The sequence below is a fragment of the Nicotiana tabacum genome, chromosome 21 (assembly GCF_000715075.1).
Source record: "Nicotiana tabacum cultivar K326 chromosome 21, ASM71507v2, whole genome shotgun sequence".
Classification (NCBI taxonomy): Eukaryota; Viridiplantae; Streptophyta; class Magnoliopsida; order Solanales; family Solanaceae; genus Nicotiana; species Nicotiana tabacum.
In genome coordinates, this window is record NC_134100.1 from 98,140,423 (window position 1) to 98,150,797 (window position 10,375).

Here is a 10,375-nt window from a genome sequence, read left to right on the forward strand (position 1 = left end):
ATGTATCAGGACTTGAAGCAGCAATATTGGTGCAGGAGAATGAAGAAGGACATAGTGGAGTATGTAGCTCGGTGCCTAAATTGTCAACAGGTGAAGTATGAGCCCCAACGACCATGTGGATTGCTTTAGAAGCTAGAATTCCAGAGTGAAAATGGGAGCGGATTACTATGGACTTTTATTGTTGGGCTTCCACGGACTCAGAAGAAGTTCGACGCAGTTTGGGTAATTATAGATAGACTGGCCAAGTCGGCTCATTACATTCCAGTAGTGACTAGTTATTCTGCGAAACGGTTAGCAGAGATCTATATCCGCGAGATTGTCAGGCTTCATGGTGTACCGATATCCATCATCTCTGACCGGGGTACGCAATTTACATCAAAGCTCTGGAGGGCTGCACAATATGAGCTAGGCACACGGGTTGAGTTAAGTACAACATTTCACCCTCAGATGGACGGACAGTCCGAGCACACTATTCAAATATTGGAGGATATGCTTCGTGCTTGTGCTATGGATTTCGGAGGTTCTTGGGATCAGTTCCTGCCACTTGCAGAATTTGCCTACAACAACAGCTACCAGTCGAGCATTCAGATGGCTCCCTATGATGGCTTATATGGGAGGTGGTGTTGGTCTCCGGTAGGTTGGTTTGAACCGGGTGAGGCTAGGCTATTGGGAACAAATTTGGTTTAGGATGCTTTGGAAAAGGTTAAATTGATTCAGGATTGACTTCGTGTATCCCAATCTAGACAGAAGAATTATACGGATTGGAAGGTTCGTGATGTGGCATTTCATGGTTGTGGAGTGGGTCTTGCTCCGGGTTTCTCCCATGAAGGGTGTTATGAGGTTCAGGAAGAAGGGCAAGTTGAGCCCTAGGTATATCGGACCTTTTGAGATACTTAAAAGGATTGGTGAGGTGGATTACAAGCCTGCATTGCCACCTAGCCTAGCTGCAGTTCATCCGGTATTCATGTTTCTATGCTCCGGAAGTATCATGGTGATCCGTCTCATGTGTTAGATTTCATCTCAATCCAATGAACAATGATCTATCTTATGCTGAGGAGCCAGTAGCTATTTTAGATAGACATGTTCGAAAGCTGAAATCAAAGAACATAGCTTTAGTGAAAGTGCAGTGGAGAGGCCAACCAATGGAGAAGATACTTGGGAGACTGAGCGGGAGATGTGGAGCAAATATCCACACCTATTTAAGACTCCATGTATAATTATAAACTCATTCGAGGACGAATGTTTGTTTAAGAGAGGGAAAATGTAATGACCCGGCCAGTCGTTGCGAGTGTTGTAACTTGCCGAGGTGTTTGGTTTTTGGATTCGGAGTAAAATGGGACACATAGTCCCTAAGTTATAAGCTTAAGTTGAAATAATTGGCCGGGCGGTTAATTATGTGTAAACAACCCCGGAATGGAATTTTGATGGTTCCAATAGCTCCGTATGGTGATTTCAGACTTAGGAGTGTGCCCGGATATTTATTTTGAGGTCCGTAGCAAATTTAGGCATGAAATGGCGAAAATAGAAAATTTAAGTTTGGAAGTTTAATCGGGGAGTTGACTTTTTTATATCGGGATCGAAATCTGATTCTGAAAATTGGAATAGCTCTGTAATGTCATTTATGACATGTGTGCAAAATTTGAGGCCAATCGGAATTGATTTGATAGGTTTCGGCATTGAATATAGAAGTTGAAATTTCCTAGTTTCATTAAGCTTAAATTGGAGTGTGATTCGTGTTTTTAGCATTGTTTGATATGATTTGAAGCCTTGACTAAGTTTGTATGATGCTTTAGAACTTGTTGGTATATTTGGTTGAGGTCTCGGGGGCCTCGGGTGAGTTTCAGATGGCTAATAGATCAATTTTGGACTTGGCATTCCAGTTGAAGAATGCTGGTTTTCTGTCACTGGTTTCTTTCTACGTGATTGCATCAGAATTTCCGCGATCTTGTAGGCTAAATTTGGACAATGATATTTTGTGCTATGCAATCGCGTAGGTAAGTTCGCGATCGCGTATGCTTGCTTGGGGTAGTGGTAGTTTTGTTCTATGCGATAGCATGGGGAGAACCGCGATCGCGTAGCAGCGAACAATCAATATATTCACGAACATGTGGGCTAGGCCACGTTCGTGAAGAGGAAGTGAGGCAGAAACTGCGCGTTTACTCTATGCGATCGCGTGGAAATTCCGTGATCACGTAGGGTTGGAGAAAAAAATGCTTCGCGATCGCGTGTGGGAGTCCGCGATCGCGTATGATTTATTCTGGGCTGAGCAATTTTGTTCTTCACGATCGCATAAGCCAAATGTTTGGGAAGAAAGTTTAAGTTCTGAAAATGGGACTTCGTCCTATTTTCAATTTTCAACGATCTGGAGCTCGGCGAGAGGGGATTTTCGGGAGATTTTCAAGAAAAACATCGGGGTAAGTGTTCTTAACTCAATTTTGGTCAAATTACCCGAATCTATGGTTGTTTTTAACATTTAACTGGTGATTTAAGTTGAAAAAACCCCTATTGGATACATTTGAGGATTTGAGGGCCAAATTGTTATCAGAATTTAGTAATTTTGAGATGGTTGGACTCGTGGTTGAATGGCCATTCATATTTTGTAACTTTCGTCGGGTTCCGAGACATGGGCCCCACGGGCAATTTTTGAGTTAATTTCGGATTTTATTGGAAAATTTAGTATTTTCATATGGGATTGATTCCTATAATTTGTGTTGACTGTATTGAATTATTTTTTGCTAGATTCGAACCATTCGGAGTTGGATAATCGATGAAAAGGTCTACTATTGAATTGAGATAGCATGACTTGAGGTAAGTGACTTATCTAACCTTGTGTGGGGGAAATTCCCCTTAGGATTGGTATTATTATGATAATTGAAATGTGGTGAAGGTTGTGTATGCGAGGTGACGAGTGTGTACACTGGCTAAATATGGAATATTCTGGATTTAAATTGTGTATCTCTCTGTCGTATATTGATTAATTTATTTTATCAAGTTATATTCATCATCGTTATTCTATTTTTACATGTCTACATGCCTTATCTCTTAATTGCAACTTGTACAACATGTTTAATTGAATTACCTGCTTATTTGACCTTGTACTCATCATTTAACTGTAGGACTCTTTTCTTGAAATTTGCTATCCATGAAATATCCTTGTTCAATCATTTTGTTTTAGTTTCGCGACATATTTACTTTTGGGACTATGAGGCAGTGCCTCGGGAGATCCCCTTGTTGAACATATTTACTTTTGAGATTACGAGGTGGTACCTCAGGAGATCTCCCTGTCTTGCATATTTACTTTTGGAACTACGAGGCGGTACCTTGGGAGATCCCCCTATTGAGAATATTTACTTTTGGGACTACGAGGTGGTACCTCAGGAGATACCCTTGTTGAGTATATTTACTTTTGGGACTACGAAGCGGTACCTCGGGAGATTCCCCCACCTTGCATATTTATTTTTGGGACTACGAGATGGTATCTCGGGAGTACCCCTATTGTTTACCCCTATGTGCTGTGTTATTATTTTTCTGTAATTTCTCACTTATAAATTTTTAGTCCTTTCATGATAATATTATATCTTCTGCCTTGTTTCTTTTTATTCTAGTAGGGCCCTGACCTGACCTCGTCACTACTCTACCGAGGTTAGGCTTGGCACTTACTGGGTACCGCTGTGGTGTGCTCATGCTACGCTTCTACACATCTTTTTGTGCAGATCCAGGTACTTCCTACCAGCCCAGGTATCAGTGAGCTTGATCGTACATGGAGATTTCAAGGTATATCTTCCAGTGTCCGCAGACCACGGAGTCCCCCTCTATCTTATTATGTTGTTTTCCCTATTCACATTAGACTCTGATGTATAGAGATATTTGGTATTACTTCTTTTGTAACGACCCGGCGGTCGTTTTGCTTTTTAGAACCTTGTACCCCTAAATAAGACTTCTCGTACGTGCTATTACTGTTTTTTGACTTGTGGGGAAGGTTAGATCGCGATTTGGAAGGGTTCGGGTTGAAATCGAAATACTTGGTTCCTTAAGGTTGGCTTAAAAGGCCAAGTTTGACTTCGGTCAATTTTTTGAGTAAATGACCTCGGAATCAGGATTTGACGGTTCCAATAGGTTTGTATGATAATTTCGGACTTGGGCGTATGTTCTGGTCATTTTGGACGACCCGAGAGTTCGAGCGAGTCCGTTTTATGATTCCAAATTTGTTGGTATATTCGGGCGGGGCCCAGGGGCCTCGATTGTCAATCGGACGAGGCTCAGACCAAGTGGGAAATTTGGAGCAAGTGCTGAAGCTACAACTGTTGTCATAATCGCACCTGCACTTGACCCGCCGCAGGTACGAGCCACGAGCCGCAGAAGCGAGATTTTCAGGGCAACCCAGCAACCGCAGATGCAGAAGTTTGGGGCGTGACCTCAGGTGCGAGGGACTTGGTTGCAAGAGCGAATGGGCTCGCAGAAGCGGCCCCTTTTGTCCGCAGATGCGGAGCCTGGCCAGGCAAGGAAATGCGCACGTGCGAGGATTTTGCCGCAGGTGCGAAACCGCAGATGTGAAAATCGCTGGGTAGAAGGGTTCATTTAATACGAGACTTAGGCCATTTCTAACACATTTTCTTTCACTCTTGGGCGATTTGAGAGCTTTAAAGGAGGGGATTTCGACCTAGCTTTTGAAGGTAAGTAATCTCTACCTAATGTGAGTTTAATACATAGTTTATGGGTAGATTATAACATGTAAAATTATGGAATTCATGAGTTAGATGAAAAACCTAGGTTTTTGATTAAAGTGAGATTTTACCACGAAAAGGATTATGGAACTTAGTGAAAATCATATATTTATGTTCCGAAGGTTATGGGTAACAATTTTCTTTAAATATTTCCGGAATACGGGCACGTGGGCCTGGGGGTGATTTTAGGAACCTTACATTTAGGGTTGGGTAATCACTTAAATAGTTAGAATATGAACTTTTGAACTTATATTGATTAGTTTTTACACTATTTGAATAGTTTTGGATTGTTCGTCACCGATTTGAGGGTTTGAGCATAATCTTGGACCGGAAAGTAGGCCTTGAGACGAGGTAAGTCTCTTTTCTAATCTTGTAAGAGGAAATTTACCCCATAGGTGAACTTAATTAATATGTGTTGTTATTTGTGGGGGATACATATGCACAAAGTGACGAGAGTCCGTACGTAGCTACTATTCCTATTTATGTCCGGGTACTTAATTGTATCGAATGGAACTAAGTTGAGGATTTTAATATTTCAAAAGCTTCAAGTTGAATTTCTTTATTTTGAAAAGAATAGAGAAAGGGTATGATTTATTGATAAATTTATATTTAACTGCATCGCAAGTATATTCCGTGAGCGGGGTGACTCTTTCCACTACTCTCATGAGAGTGGGCCGTTCGCCTTGGCAGTTTAATAGATGCATCTATGGTTCGTGCTGTTCGAACCTCGGTATTGCAGAGTTTATATTTATGTTGGATCAGGCCGTACGTCATCGGCAAAATTCATGCGTGATAATAGAACTGGAAGTCACTTTCATAACTGGTATTAATTCATTTGGTTGAGATATTATTTCTTTTAAATAAAGGAAATGATTTGGTTCTTAAATATGGTGAAAGGATTGTTTAGTTATCTCTTATTCTGAGTTTTATTGTCATCTCTCTATATATATATCATGTCTTAATTAGAATTTCATATTATCATATTGTTGGCCCTTAGTAAGTGTCGGAGTCGACCCCTCGTCACTACTTCTTCGAGGTTATACTAGATACTTACTGGGTACATATTATTTATGTACTCATGCTACACTTCTGCACTTGAATGTGCAGGATCTGAGGTAGGTGCATCTGGATATCAGTACGACGCGCATACTTGACTTACACCTCAAGACTTCATGGTGAGCTGCCTTCCGAGATGTTCTGCAGCAGTTGGAGTCTTCCTTTTGTTATATTTCCTATCTAGTTCCTTTCAGACAGTAAACTAGTATTCTTTTGTATATTCTACTAGAATGCCCATATACTTGTGACACCATATGTTGGCACACACTAGTAGACTTATGATTTTGGATTTATTTTTATGGTTATGATTTGCACTCATTTGCTTTTGTTTAATTATTTATATCTGTAAATTTCTAAATATTTTAAAATGAGGTAAATGTTATTCACTAAATAATCGTATTTAAACTGGGAAAACCACTGGATTGATCAGTGTTGGCTTGCCTAACAATTGTGCTGGGCGCCATCATGGCCTATAATGAAATTGGGTTATGACAATATGGTATCAAAGCACTAGTTTCATGTAGGTCTCACAAGTTATGAGGCAGACCTAATAGAGTCTTGCGGATCAGTGCGGAGACGTCTGTACTTATCTTCGAGTGGCTATAGGGTGTTAGGAAACTACTCTCTATTCATCTCCTATCGTGCAGTTGATGGTATACTAAGTTCTTTCTCTTATTCTCTCACAGATGGTGAGAACGCGTGCAACAGACGTTCCGGAGCTGGGAGGAGCCGCTCCCCCCGTTGCTAGAGGCCAAGGCAGTGGCCAGGGGAGGGTACCGGCCTGAGGTAGGGGATGAGGACATCCTAGATTTACCCCAGTTGCACCACCAGTGGATCCAATAGAGGATCCCATTGTTGAGGAGCAGGGCGAGGTGCCCGCAGCAAGCCAGCCCCTATAGATTTCATGTCAGCATCGGGATTTCAGGAGGTCATGGGTCGTACACTGTGGTTCATGAATTCTATGACCCAGGATGATTTATTTCCAGCAGACCCAACCACATCTCAGGCGGGAGGGGGAGCACAGACTCGTACTGCTCAGGCTCCTGGGCATGCGCCTGCCGTATATCAGACCCCGGGTACACTACCCGTGGGCGGGGCCCAGCCAGTTGCAGCGGCTATACCTGAGCCTAGACCAGTTGTGGCCGGCGAGCCGCATAAGCTTTTGGATAGATGGACTAGGCTACACCCTCCTGTCTTTGGAGGTGAGTGACATGAGCACCCTCGGGACTTCATTTATAGGTGTAGGGACAGACTACACAACATGAGGATATTAGAGTCCCACAGGGTAGATTCCACTTCTTTCCAGTTGGAGGGCAGGGCCTGTAAGTTGTGGCAGTCTTATCTTCTCGGCAGGATAGTGGGTTCTTCTCCCATGACTTGGGACCAGTTAACACAATTTTTTTTGGAATGATATATTCCACACTCTTAGAGGGAAGAGTTACGGGATCAGTTCAAGCTGCTCCAGTAGGGTCAGATATTTGTGACCGATAATGAGGCGAGATTCTCTGAGTTGTCTCGCCATTCACTTATGATACTTCCTACCGATGCACGAAGGTTTGTTGTGGGGTTTCACTCCGGTATTAGGGCTATTATCAGCTAGTGGTAAAGATTACTCGGAGGATTGAGGGATATCGCCATAGGGGTAGAGAGCAGATACAGCGGGACAAGAGGACCCATTTCTCTGGAGAGTTTAGAGGTGCCCCGGCTGGGGGCAGAGGTCAGTTTGGGAGGGGTCAGCCTAGCAGGCCCGCATATCCAACATCACCACCGCCTCCTCGGGGTGCTCCAGCGCGACCCTATTTTAGTCAACCATTTTGAGCATACTGAGCAGCAAAAGGTCCACTTGGGTCTCTAGACCCCCAATAGTCACCACACATGACCGATATACGCGGTCCACAATAATAGTATCGCCCATAGGAGTAGATACATGAACAGATGAAACTAAAGACTCACGAGGCATTTCTAGAAAATAGGCGAAATACGAAGAAACATATGAATACGTGGAACCAGGGTCGAATAATACTGAGGCATCTATGTGACAAACTGAGACAATACCTGTAATCACTACATCTGGTCTGGTAGGGAGGGCATAGAAACGGGCCTGGCCACCCCCTGATCTGCCTCCCCTTCTAGGGCGACCCTTAGTTGACTGACCTCCACCCCGAGCTGACTGGGCGGGTGGTGAAGTAACTGGTGCTGAAGTCGAAAGCTGACCCCTCTGCTGAGATAGACCTCCATGATGTCGAGGAAACTACCTCCATATATGCACAAACTCCCCACACTCAAAACAACTCCCTGGTGCTGGTGGCGAAAACTGAAGTGAACCCCTAGCACCAGGATAACTGGTAGAAGAACCTGGCAAAGAAGAGCCCTGAAGTGGTGGAGCACGGGACGAACTCTGAGCTGGAAGGGCACCACAGTGAAATGGCCGAGCTCACTGAGCGTGTCTGAAATGACGACCTCTACCGTGCTGAAGCTGACCCCCAACAGGAGCACCGCTGAATCCACCCTGTCCCCGAGGCCTCTTGGCCTCCCTCTTAACCCTCTCCTGACCGCGAATCATCTCAATCTGTCGAGCAATGTCGACAACCTCATCAAAGGTAGCACCAGACACCCTCTCTCTGGTCATATGCAATTGTACCTGAAAAGTGAGACCATCAATAAACCTCATGATCCTCTCCCTGTCTGTAGGAACCAACCAGATCGCATGATGGGCCAATTCAGAGAACCGCATCTCGTACTGTGTCACAGACATATCACCCTGGCAAATCCGCTCAAATTGTCTGCGCAGCTCCTCTCTGCAGGATCGAGGCATGACCTTCTCCAAAAAGACCACGGAGAAATGCTGCCAAGTAAGGGGTGTTGCGCCAATAGGCCTACACCTCTCGTAAGTCTCCCACCATCTGAGTGCAGCCCTAGAGAACTGAAAAGTAGTGAATGATACCCCACAAGTCTCCAAAATACCAGTAGTACGGAGTATCCTTTGACACCTGTCTAAGAAATCCTGAGCATCCTCTCTCTCTATTCCACTGAAAGGTGGTGGCTGGAGTCTCCCAAACCTCTCCAACCTACGCTGATCATCCTCAGACATAGCAGGAACCACATAATCCTTTGCAGCTGCAACCGGCTGGGCTGGTAGTGCCTTCGGTGTCTGAAGTCCCTGAACAACCTGCTCGGGTGTGCGAGCAATGCGAGTCTGAGTGCCTCCCCCGGTCTGAGAAGTGGTCGCGGCCGTCGAGATAGAGACCGCCTGAGCAAGGCCGGTACACGCTAGCAGAATCGGAGCTAGGGCTTCCTGAAGGCCTGGAATCACAATAGGCACATGTGGTGCCTGAGTTGGTGCATCAACTACTGGATCCTGGTCCTGACCAGGGACAACTGATGGATCTACAGGTACTGCCCCAGCTGTTGTATGGGCTGCACCTATGCCCCTACCATGGCCTCTACCGTGGCCTCGGCCTCTCGCGGCCCTGGCTAGTGGTACTGGTGACTGGACCTCCTGACCGGTAGCATGAGTCCTCACCATTTGTGAGATAATGAAACAATAGATTCGCTCGACAAGAATCAACAGATTCCCTCGACAAGAATTCAAGAATGTGGAGTTTCATAAAGGTTCTGCAACCTATCGAAGATAAGTATAGACGTCTCGACCGATCCACAAAACCCTACTAAACTCGCTCATGACTCATGAGACCTATGTAACCTAGGCTCTGATACCAATTTGGCACGACCTAAACTAACCCCTGTCGTGATGGCGCCTATCGTGGAACTAGGCAAGTCGACTCATTTCCAAAACAAACCGATATTTTTATTTCAAAGATAATTTCAATGTTATTTAACTTAAAAACCTTCTTAAAGGAATTCAAATGAAAATAGAAGTGCGGAAAAGAAAAGCCCGAATAGTCTGGAAAATAGCTAAATACAACTAAAGGAAGATAAGAGGGAGAAGAGCAGGGGTTGCGATCGCCAAGAAGCTACCTTGCTATCCCCGGGAAAATCTGCAACCAGAATAATCAACAACCGCTATCGTGCCCAACTACACCTGGATCTGCACACAAGGTGCAGGGAGTAACGTGAGTACGCCAACTTAGTAAGTAACAACAATATATAAAGACTGAGCTGTAGTGACAAGCAATAAAACATATCAAGTTCATATCACAAAAATTCAGTAAAGTACAACATGCTTTAAAAATCAGTGTTTGAATCAAATCATCTCGTTTAAACCCGGTTCCAGTAAAAATCATTTAAAGATATTTTCCAACAGTTTTTCAAACAAAGGTTCAAAGCAAATGTGATCCAAACTGATGAAAGCATAAACAATCCCTCGGGAAAAACATCACTCATATATAGCCCTTCGGGCAAACCTCACAGTCACTCATGCCTCTCGGGCATACCTCACAATCACTCTTGTCACTCGGGCATACCTCACAGTCACTCTTGGCACTCGGGCATACCTCACAATCACTCATGCCTCTCAGTCACTTAGCACTCGGCACTCGCACTCAGTAGGTACCTACACTCACTGGGGGTGTGTACAGACTCCGGAGGGGCTCCTTCAGCCCAAGCATTATATCAAGCCAAATCATGGCATAAAT